The 12,124-nt window shown below is 35.7% G+C and overlaps 1 protein-coding gene across 5 annotated transcripts in view; it reads left to right on the top strand.

Annotated features, from left to right (window-relative positions):
* LOC145940774 (uncharacterized) overlaps positions 1-12,124 on the top strand; it is a 225,604-nt gene that overhangs the window by 70,267 nt on the left and 143,213 nt on the right. The gene's annotated exons all lie outside the window — the stretch shown is intronic.

Here is a 12,124-nt window from a genome sequence, read left to right on the forward strand (position 1 = left end):
TGCCGCGATTTCGGTTTTACCATTGCAATTATGCAATGACTGAAATAGTCGCTTCGCGCTTCGACTATGTCACGTCACTGCGGTTGGGATTGTTAGGTCACTCGTTTCGTTTTTTAATGATCTCATCAGTTTACGTTTAAAAATTGACAAAAATAACGGAATGTATTTAAAACACGTATATTTGTTTGAAACATCGAGAAAAGCATTCGCTATAACTTTAATATCTTCCCTACGTTGCACTAAACAACTGTAAATTCAGTAATAAATATTGTTTAACAAAAATGATAAAATTTTACAGAATTAAGAACTCGCATTTTTAGTATATTTTTGGGAAAAAGATTCCCTTATTGATCCTAAAAAAAGAACACGCATTTTTGGTCGTTACGTTGCAACGTTCTTTCCTTTTTCTTTGACAAAAATTGTCTTATTCTCCAGTCATTTCCCTCTTATAGTTTTCCCGCTCGATTTGGCGTCAGCCGGCAAACGCAATATTCCGTTGACGCGCGACAGAGTCGGAACTGGCCACGATCCGGAATAACTGCGCGCAATGCAGGGCGACACTCGATTATTGGAGGAAATAGCGTGAGAAGTATAGATAAAGGATGTCGGAATATAATGCAACCGGCAAGAAATTCCGCCTGGTACGAGGTATCTCTTGCTGGATTTCGATCGGCGCTGCGTTTATTTCGTGCGGAACTATACAATGGTTGTGGACATTATCGGATCGAACTCAATTTTAGCGAAGAATAAAAGCGACGACGAATATTGGGCCATTGTAATCGAGGCACTTGCAGGAAAAAAGACGCGATAAAAATCCTAAAAAAGCAGTCGTATAACGGGGCGTTTGATTTCTTTTATTTACAACTATATAGAGGTGTATACATTAAATTTTTTTAAAAACTATTTTATTTCAGATAGAAAGCTTGTAGGATCGTTTATAATTTTATTTGAATACTCTTTAAGAAATCCAATAATAGAGATGTTGAACCTATCTGACAATGGGTAGCAACAGTATTAATTGAAGTGCTAATAGTGCTAAAGTACTAATATTTAAACTTATTTTTTTTTCAAAAATAAAAATATATTATATACATATATAGAAACTGATTTATTAGCAAAGTTTCAAGATCTAGTAGACATAAGTTTCTTCTTATTTTAATAAATCTTCTTTTTTTAAATAAAGATTTTTAAGAACACATTAAATTGTCAAAAGTTTTATTAGCCTCATTAATATATTAAATTTTATAAGAAATCTCAATTTTATTTTTCTTAAAACAATTTCTTCATATACGTACTTTGCAAACGTTACTCAATTATAGCAAGTAAATAGCACTTTCTCTAACGCGCGATTGTGATGTAAGGTATCGTTATAAGCTGTCGTCTATTATGTTGGAATAACTGTTCGCGATAGGGCGACACTCGATTATTGGGAGAAATAGCGTGAGAAATATGAAATAAAGCCGAGTATATATCGCATCACACCTATATGGGATTGTGCAGCCGTTTGCTAGGTATTATCGGGATATTTTCGAGTATTCGATTGTAATTAGAATCTATCGCAATAAAGATCGGGAAGCGTCGTTACATAAAAGACGTTTTGCATTGATTGTCAAGTGGCGTACGAAATTATGCAGTTTATTATAAAAGGCGTAAATGTATTGGCAAATTTGTTCTAGGATAATTTTTTTTCATCTTAAAGACTCTTCATGATGTTATCGTTAGATAATATGCAATATAATTGCAATATATGATTGCAATATAATATGCAATATATAATTGCAAAAATTTGTAATTATAAAACGTATATATATATATATATATATATAAATAAATTTGTATCGATTAACAATATATTAAATTATTTAATTTTAGAAAAATCCATATTTTGATGCATAATATGCTCGAAAATAAAAAAGCGTTATTTGCTCACTCAGTTATTGATAAAATAATACGCGACGATGAAACGAATTGTGATACAGATCGTTTTCATGATTCATAATACACGACTATCTCTTTATAATTGGGCCCACGCCCAAAGTGGCGATCTCGATGTAATAACGACATCAGTCGGGCGTTACGCGATACCTACCTATTAGCCTCATCGGTCGAATATCGATTCCGTTGACCCGCCGCGTGCGCCGCGGCTAGAAGGAAGAGAGTATTCGATAAATTCTATGAGGGAGAGACACGATTGTAGCTAAAAATACAAGGCGCCGATTTTTCATGCCTCTCTCTGCACGTGAATTATTCATTGGTCATGATAGACGTAAAAAAAGTCGCGGGACCGTCGGCGATGAAAATGTTCCGAATGAATGTAACCCGGAATCTCGAATACTTTTAAGGCAGACAGTTTTGGGAAGATTCGTCCCGTCTCGCGTCGTTGTTCGCGTATGTGACGCGAAATATTTTTGTGTGAAGATATTCGCGAAACATTTTTTAATGGATATTCGTGGTAAAAAATGCGGTAACACGAGATAGCTGGTGACGTAATGGTGTGGTGCCGCGCGGCACGAAATATTTCGCGGTATTCTTTTCTATTTTGACCTTTTAACGAGAGAAAAATAAAGATTGATATCCTTTCCGCGATGATGTCAGCCGAGAACGCAATAGCTCGCCCGAAAAATTATCCGCGCTTAAATCGATATTTGCCATTAAATAATGCTGTAATAAATTAATGGCCCAAGTTTTGTTCGTGACTCGACCGAATTATCGAAAATAAAGGCTCTCTTTGGAAATTTTTTTTTACGATTTTACAAAGATTACATATTTCATATTCATTTTCATATTTTCATCCTGTGTAATTATCGGTGATTTTGTTTCATCGGTTTATTGTTGGAAATCTCGAATTATTTTTTTTTTTTTTTTAAGGAAAAGTTTATTCGGATACGACATGTTTATTTACACAAAGGTGCGATGCGTTTATTTCCTCGGTTACAACACAAATCCCCATATAGAGATGCGAAGCATTGCAGGTGGCAGATTGGGTCGCTGCCTAGAGTCGACGTGTCGCACCTATGAGAAATTGCCGTATGGCATGCGGCTCTCAAGCACCTGTCTAACGATGCATTTCCATACATACGCGTGGCGTTGTACACGGGACTCCCTTGTGCATAGCTCCGTGGCCGTGTACAAGTCGACGCCTTGCCCGTGAAGCCCTTGCAAGGTGCTCGTGACAGCTACGTGGAAGCCCGAAACAAGATCCTTCTTGAGTCTAACGGCTTAAATGCCGTCGCCGTCTCACGCGCGCGCACGCACAGGCCCTTGTGAATGCACCTTTACCTGTACTCTCGGGGTAGACCGAGGAGAGGACTCGCTCGATGGCGGGAGGGATGAGTGAGAGGCGGGAACGAGAATGGAACCGTCTGCGATTCGGGGGTCTACTACGATCGATTATCGATAAATGCCTCGTGGAATGTTCCCGATGGTCTGATTGTTAGACGCGGCCTCTTCAGCTCCGATTAACGGCCTGGCGCTGTCGTAACCATCTTCGACGCGGAGATAGATGCATCTTGGAAAATCGTAATAAATCGTAATAAATGGGCGAGTCTCCCCTTAACAATATTTATTGTGAGTCGCCGCGTAATCGAGTTGATAAAAACGCCAAGTCTCATTACACTACTTTCCGAATGCGAATGATTCTTTTATTTGTTTCTTATTCCGATAGATGCTACAATTACGAGCGAGTCGTTTACAGTAAAAATTTTATTCAATATGCAGAAGAGATAAATAATGCATTCTGAATTCTGTAAAATTTAATTCATGCTTTTATGTCATTTTGTGCATTACTAATCTTGTAAATTGAGAATTCTATTTCAACAATACGCTTGAATAAACCAAAATCCTATGATCCGTAGGATTTACGTCGAACAGCATTATAATGCAATTTACGGATGCAATGCGCGATCAATTATCGATAAATCGCTGGCGAACCGTTCCCGATGTTCTCGATCGTTATATGAATTCTCTTCAGGGTTGGGGAGTGTTAGCTAGCCGAAGGGTGCCGACATTTCACATGGCAGCCGACTGGATTCTTTCCAGTCACTTAACACAACGGGAGAGAAAAATATACCCGCGCGACGATTTATAGATTTTCTTTACGCTGCGAAAAATTTCACTTCTCTCTTTCTCCCTCTTTCTCTCTTTGCGCGCTGAAACATCAACTTTTACTTATGGCAGAGAAAATTTCTCGTTTAATTATTTGAAATGAAGACAGAACTGGTGGAATTGATTCTTGTATCTTGTATATATGAGAAAAGGAGATTTAGAATATATCTTAATATGGAAAAAATATGAAAATATAATATTTTCACAAAATGGGACGAGTTTGATATTTTTCGCACTAAAAAATGTTTGATTATTCGCCAAAAAAATAGATAAAAATTATTAACGAAATATTTGGCTGGTTCATGTGTCAGTGTGCGTTTTTTAAAAGAATTAGTCATCGTATATAGAGAGACTTACAGGCAGATGTGTGTGTAAGAGGAAAAACTTTTATTTGCTACAACGATTCGCGCGCAACAATAAGACTTCTCTTCTTTTTTTCTAAATGAAACGAAATTCGCGTATGGCCGAAATAAAATGTTCGTTCTTTTCTTTCGTAAAGTTCTATCTTTTCACTTTTTTTTGTTCAACTTTGACCTAAATAGTCAACGACGCCGCTGGCGAACAAGTTCTACGAGCGAGCAGAAATTGTTCCTAATTGTTAAATGCTGTTTCTCCCGACCTTTTACGTTCTTCTCGTTATCATCTTTAAACTGCACCTGAGTAGATAAGGCTATTTCCTCCGTTTCAAATTGGAAATAGCTTTAAATGAAAATTCAAGAGACGCTAAAAGGCATATTAGTGCAGCTGTGAAGAGAATACGCGCGCATGATCTTCGATTTTCCGCAGATATAAAAATTCCTCCATCGAGAATGCAATTTTAAGAATCCGTAAGGAAGATAAATCCTTAATAATCCCTGATATTGGATCCGTACGTAACTCTCAATCAAATCGGCTTCGATACGATATCAGCTCTTGCACTATAACTACATAATGATGATATCGTATCACCGCGAAAGACGATAGATCCATTTGTCAGATTCGACGTCGTGAGTTATGATCATCTCATCTCTCTCTCCTCCCTTCCGTTTCCTTTCGTCTTGCAGCGTCCACATTTCATCCACTTCGCATGCACGAGATTCCTCCGGGTTTTCGCCGATTCTTTTTGCCGCGGCTTATCTCCCGCATCTCCCCGCGCGTCTCAGAGGGAAGAAAACGAGAACGAAAGATAGAAATAGCGTTTTCGCGCGCTGGCCAATGCATGCTGATAAACCTTCGGACGAATTTAAATCCCGTGACGGCATCCGGCGGCGGCGGTCTTTTCCACCGCTCTTCGGAGCCTGTGCTCTTTCGATCCTGGATCATTCTTCGTGTTGCAACAATTCCTCCGGCCGCGGTTTAAATGCATCACGCTCGACGATTTATTAACCCATTTCACGAGCAGACATTGCGAACTTTGAGGATTTCGTCGAGATAGATACCGATAACTTTCCGCGCTGGAACGAGCCTTCGTATACTCTCGCGGCTCTCGTGATTGCGATCCGACCATTTTCCTAGCGAGAATATTTGGGATCTGATGGATCGTTCGCGGTAGCAGTCTCGGCAGTACTCGGATAGAAATAATATTTTTGTTGCGTATTTCGCCATGCATTTTATTACGATTGTAAGAGTGTATGATAAATTTTTATAAAAGATTTCCGACTGCGGCTGATAATAGAATATTACGTTACTTGAAAAACTATTTCGCTATGTATACTTCTTATGGCTTGAAAATTCGTTCAGCATCGTAAAACACCGACAAAAATATATTAATACCCATTGTATTTCTGTCTATTACTGTCCTCATTAGTAGAGTTTGCGTCAATGAATAAAAGACTGGCGTCGTTAAAGTAAAGGCGTATTAAAATGGCAGCTGAAAGTACTCTCGAATAAGCGGCCCAGCATAATTAATGTTACTGACAACATAACACTCTTCCTCATTAAAAATTATTATCGAAACTTATGAATAAAGACGCAACAGTTCTATCCGTATTGAAAATATTTTTTCTTTTACTTTCTCAAGACTTATATCTTTATTATATTAATAATTTTACAACTTTTTAAGCCAGCAGATATTGTTTTTAACTTAAGAATACGATCGATACGGAAAATTATAAATTATTTCGTAAAAATAGATTACAAATTTCCGTTAATATTTAAGAGCAGCAGCAAATATTATTATACAGAAATTTATCAAACACATTGCGGTGCGCATACTGTGATATTTGTAAGAAAGACGAAGCGATAATGGAAAAATATTATGAATCTCGACAAACTTTACGGTTCGTGTAAATAGTATAGCAAAAGTAATTTTCAGCTTGCATGCAAGTGTAAATCGAGCACGTTCTCGGTGTTGTAAACTAACCACGAAGTTTCATATAATTTTATTAGTTACTTATGCGGTTGTGTGTGTCTCGCTAACCCGTAGTTGTATTACGTTAACCTATTTATCGTCATGAGAAGATGGTTTGTTTAGCGTAAGGAAATTAACATTTGCAATCAACTTACGGATTCAGTTCGTAAGCGTAGTTGATCTATACGTTTCTCGCCATTTTTTGACTGAGAGAGCTTTTAGAGTTGATTGTCGCATCGCATAAACAATTGCATTTACTACTCTTTTGTACGGAAACATACTTTATACAAATGCACTCTTCCTTGATTGGATGGTCATTGTCGTCAGTTTCCTTATCGCGCAGCTACCTCGAAAGCAGAACAATTGCATTAGCATCACGATGTGACCAACGTTCTAATTCGCGTAAACACGTCATCTTCCGCTTCCCTATCGTATTGTTGCATTCAATTCTTTCGTTGTTTTCCTCGCACGACGACAGGATAATTCTCTAATGGAGGAGCAACTTGCGCGCGCGATTACTCTGGGGTCTTGTGTCTTTATCGTCTTTTGCAGAGACACTTTCTTGAAATATCCATTGTTATTCTATTCATCGCCTCGGTATATTTTGTGCGCCACTCGAAGACAGCTTTATATCGGAAACCGTCGGCGCTTAATTGTATTAATTAATTAACTACGGCAGCTACCGGTGAGACCAACTTACAGGCACATTACGGTAACAAGTTTGCGGTTGTGGAAAGACGGAAGTTGCTCTAGGTCAAAGTTGAACACGATGGGGACGTCGAGGCAAGCTATTCAATCCGCAAACAGGATTTATCTTCGCTCGCCCGTTTCGCGTATCCTCATTTTGTCTCTTGCACCCTCTCTTTGTCTTTCGCCTGATTCCCGCGTCCAACAGAGAGACAATTTCCTGATGGACGAGCATTCCCAAAATGTTTCATTCGCCCCGCAATGTCCCTCGAAACTTTAAAGTAACTTCAAAGTAACTTACGTGTTGTTTAAAGCGTGCATCTAAATTGAACGCTTGAAAAACATTTAACAGAAACTCAATTTTCAAAATTACAAAATAAGTTTGAATTATATAAATTTGTATAATTTTTATTGTATTTTTATATCTACAATCATGAGGCTGAGATCTCAAAGATATAACATTTTCACATCCAAAGTTATGCGGAGCGACAAAGGAAGATGGGACTGGTAATTCGATTCGCACATACAATTTATTTCCTTTCTTCTTCTCTTTCCGTCCGTCTGTTGCTTTTTTTAGCCTTGGATCTCTTTTTGCTCTTTAATTCACTTATCACGTTAAAAGACGATTTATTGATGGACATATTTTAAATGACTTTCATTTTCTAAGATTCTGAGCAATAACACATTTCGTGCACATATTATTTTTATAACGTTGCGCATTAATTTGTTGACATTTTTGCAATTTTTTTTAAATTACTCAATCCTTTTTCTTCTGAATTTACCGCGTTACTTGAAGCAAGGGGAGAGGCATATCCGTTTTTTTATCTCAAAGTATGGCAACATCTTTTAAGCGAAGAGTGCCGTGAGAACGATAGAGACGTCAATTTAATTCACAAACGGGATTTATCGTCCATCTACTCTCTGCCTCTTCCCATAGATCTCTCTCGTCTGCCTCGATTTTCTTATCGCGTGAAAAGACTCTACGATAAAGAGACGCTTTTAAAGATTACCAAAGCGTTTTCTTCTTTTTTTTCTTTTATTTTGTGGAAATGATGCTTATCTAGAAGAAGTCACCATTGTTCGATCTGTGGCGTTTTCCGCTTTCTATTCTATTAGGCTGTCGAAAAGTTTCGAGCAATATAACGAATTGAAAGTCGGGATTATAACGTTTAACGTGATAAGTTGTCGAGCGACTTACAACCCTGACGCGAAGATCCTTGATGGCATTAAGGGATTACGCGTGCTCACGTCCAAAGCTAAATCAATTCTCATTGAATAGTCAACCTATTATCTATCTATTATTATCGTGCGAGATATTATGTGCATGGCTTCCGGTGTATGTCGAATCTAGGAAGGATCCTTGGCACAATTTCCTAATCTTCGCTATCTATCTATCGACAAAATCACTCTCATAAATCGCCCAGTTTGTCGGAAAAGATTATCGTCTGTAAATTATTCTTAAGTCAAAGAATTACACACAGAGAGATTACAATCTTTTCTCGATGCAAAAAAAATTATATTAGTCGGAAGTCCCTCTTTGAGTTCTCTTCTAAACTGGTATTTATTATTCCTATAGAATGTTTTCTTGTTAAAATAATCGTTGCTATATAATTCCTTTTGTTGAACTTTTTTTATATTAACGCGTTGATATCATCACTTTGACACGATTATATTATGTTTGTATTTTAATTTTCACTTTTCGTCATTTGTTCTGGTATTCTCGTGTATAAAATTTTTTGCAATGGCATAAAAATATGCTCTTTGCTATAAAATTTAAATATTGTCTCTCTTCCGTGAAAAAAACCAGCCATCGTTTATCTCAGCTTTATACTAAGAGACCAGGGCGGTGGAAAAATGAAAGGATCGTAAAGTGGTGAAAACTTTATATTTCAAAGGTGTCAACAACGCTCGAGTAATGTTTGACTAACGAGAAACAACGCTTAACAAGATATTCGCGAGCCTGTACTACGATCGAACCGTAATCGTTTTTTTGAACGATGCTATCACCGAGAAAAAACAAAGCAGATAATGTAGAACGGTATTCAGTTGGGTGGTTTCCTACGTCCGGATTGTAGAATACGGTTTAATGTTAAACATGACTTTTGTTGATTATATGCATCGTTTAATTCGAAAGCAGCACATATTACATTTTGTGAGAGATCGAATTTAAGTAAAGTAATGCACAATTAATGCTTATCTATTAAATTTGAAAATGATCAAATAATTTTAAAAGAATAAAAATATTAAAGAATATTTAATTAGCAAACAATTGTTTATTCGTCCAAGAGGTAAATTTGTTAATTTTAAAGATATAGCAAATCCGCTTGCGCAGTCTTCTTTAGAATCGTTTGTAGTTGTTTGTAGTGATTTTCTTTTCGTTTGTAGTTGAGCAGTTCAAAAGTTATAAACAATTTTGTTTATATATGTTAACAAAATTGTTTATAACTTTTGAACCGCTCAACTACAAACGAAAGGAAAATCACTACAAACAACTACAAACGATTCTAAAGAAGACTGCGCAAGCGGATTTGCGATATCACAATGTCGGGTGCGTCATTAAAACATTTTTTTTTTATTTATTAATTGATAAAACTACAAACGAAATTATTGTTACTACAAACAACTACAAACAAAATGCTATGATTTTCCGTTTTAAAAAATTAATTTTTTAAAAGTCGAGTGCTAGGTTTACATAGCTCACACGACGTATAAAACTCTTATCGTTTGATGTTTGAAATCGGGGAAAAAAAGCAGAAAGTTTATATCATATAACATCATGTATATATGAGCGTTTCGACAAAATTATTTAACAAATCTCGCTCGAATGAGTCATATTATACTCACATATAATATGCAATATAATGTACATATGCAATAATAATGAGAAAGTGATTTTTTCCGAGTCTGGCGATTAATCAGGGATAGAAAGTAGCACTGGTCAGCCGATTTCAGTGATTATCCGTCCGATATAAGCGACAATAGTAACGCGTCCGAACTCTTTTCATCCCTGCACGCTTTTATTCCTCGTTCGAATAATTTTGACGAATATCGCGATAATAGCATTAATAATATTATCATTTCTTACAACAATTTTTTTTACAAACATTTAAATAATAAACTCTATTAATGAAGTAATAAAATATTATTCGCACGCGACGTATAAAACTCTTACCGTTTGATGTTTGAAATCGGGGAAAAAAAACAGAAAGTTTTATATCATATAACATCATGTATATATGAGCGTTTCGACAAAATTATTTAACAAATCTCGCTCGAATGAGTCATATTATACTCGCATATAATATGCAATATAATGTACATATGCAATAATAATGAGAAAGTGATTTTTTCCGAGTCTGGCGATTAATCAGGGATAGAAAGTAGCACTGGTCAGCCGATTTCAGTGATTATCCGTCCGATATAAGCGACAATAGTAACGCGTCCGAACTCTTTTCATTCCTGCACGCTTTTATTCCTCGTTCGAATAATTTTGACGAATATCGCGATAATAGCATTAATAATGTTATCATTTCTTACAACAATTTTTTTTACAAACATTTAAATAATAAACTCTATTAATGAAGTAATAAAATATTATTCGCACGCGACGTATAAAACTCTTACCGTTTGATGTTTGAAATCGGGGAAAAAAAACAGAAAGTTTTATATCATATAACATCATGTATATATGAGCGTTTCGAGAAAATTATTTAACAAATCTCGCTCGAATGAGTCATATTATACTCGCATATAATATGCAATATAATGTACATATGCAATAATAATGAGAAAGTGATTTTTTCCGAGTCTGGCGATTAATCAGGGATAGAAAGTAGCACTGGTCAGCCGATTTCAGTGATTATCCGTCCGATATAAGCGACAATAGTAACGCGTCCGAACTCTTTTCATTCCTGCACGCTTTTATTCCTCGTTCGAATAATTTTGACGAATATCGCGATAATAGCATTAATAACGTTATCATTTCTTACAACAATTTTTTTTACAAACATTTAAATAATAAACTCTATTAATGAAGTAATAAAATATTATTCGCACGCGACGTATAAAACTCTTACCGTTTGATGTTTGAAATCGGGGAAAAAAAACAGAAAGTTTTATATCATATAACATCATGTATATATGAGCGTTTCGAGAAAATTATTTAACAAATCTCGCTCGAATGAGTCATATTATACTCGCATATAATATGCAATATAATGTACATATGCAATAATAATGAGAAAGTGATTTTTTTCGAGTCTGGCGATTAATCAGGGATAGAAAGTAGCACTGGTCAGCCGATTTCAGTGATTATCCGTCTGATATAAGCGACAATAGTAACGCGTCCGAACTCTTTTCATTCCTCGTTCGAATAATTTCGACAAATATCGCGATAATAGCATTAATAATGTTATCATTTTTTACAATTTTTAAAAAATTTTATTTACAAATATTTAAATAATAAATTCTATTGATAAAGTAATAAAATATTCGCACACGGATGAGCTATGTGAACCCAGCACCCGACTTTTTAAAAATTAATTTTTTAAAACGGAAAATAATAGCATTTCATTTGTAGTTGTTTGTAGTAACAATAATTTTGTTTGTAGTTTTATCAATTAATAAATAAAAGAAATTTTTTTAATGACTCGCATCCGACATTGAGATATCGCAAATCCGCTTGCGCAGTCTTCTTTATAATCGTTTGTAGTTGTTTGTAGTGATTTTCCTTTCGTTTGTAGTTGAGCGGTTCAAAAGTTATAAACAATTGTTTATTCAATTCTTAAATTCGCTTGCGCAGTCTTCTTTAGAATCGTTTGTAGTTGTTTGTAATGATTTTCCTTTCGTTTGTAGTTGAGCGGTTCAAAAGTTATAAACAATTGTTTATTCGTCCAAGAGGTAAATTTGTTAATTTTAAAGATATCGCAAATCCGCTTGCGCAGTCTTCTTTAGAATCATAGTCTTCTTTAGATAAACAATTGTAATTAGAGAAGTTTAAAAATA

The sequence above is a fragment of the Prenolepis imparis genome, unplaced genomic scaffold, assembly GCF_030444845.1.
Source record: "Prenolepis imparis isolate NDT839.2.m4 unplaced genomic scaffold, iyPreImpa1.0 SCAF_9, whole genome shotgun sequence".
In the NCBI taxonomy this organism is placed as follows: domain Eukaryota; kingdom Metazoa; phylum Arthropoda; class Insecta; order Hymenoptera; family Formicidae; genus Prenolepis; species Prenolepis imparis.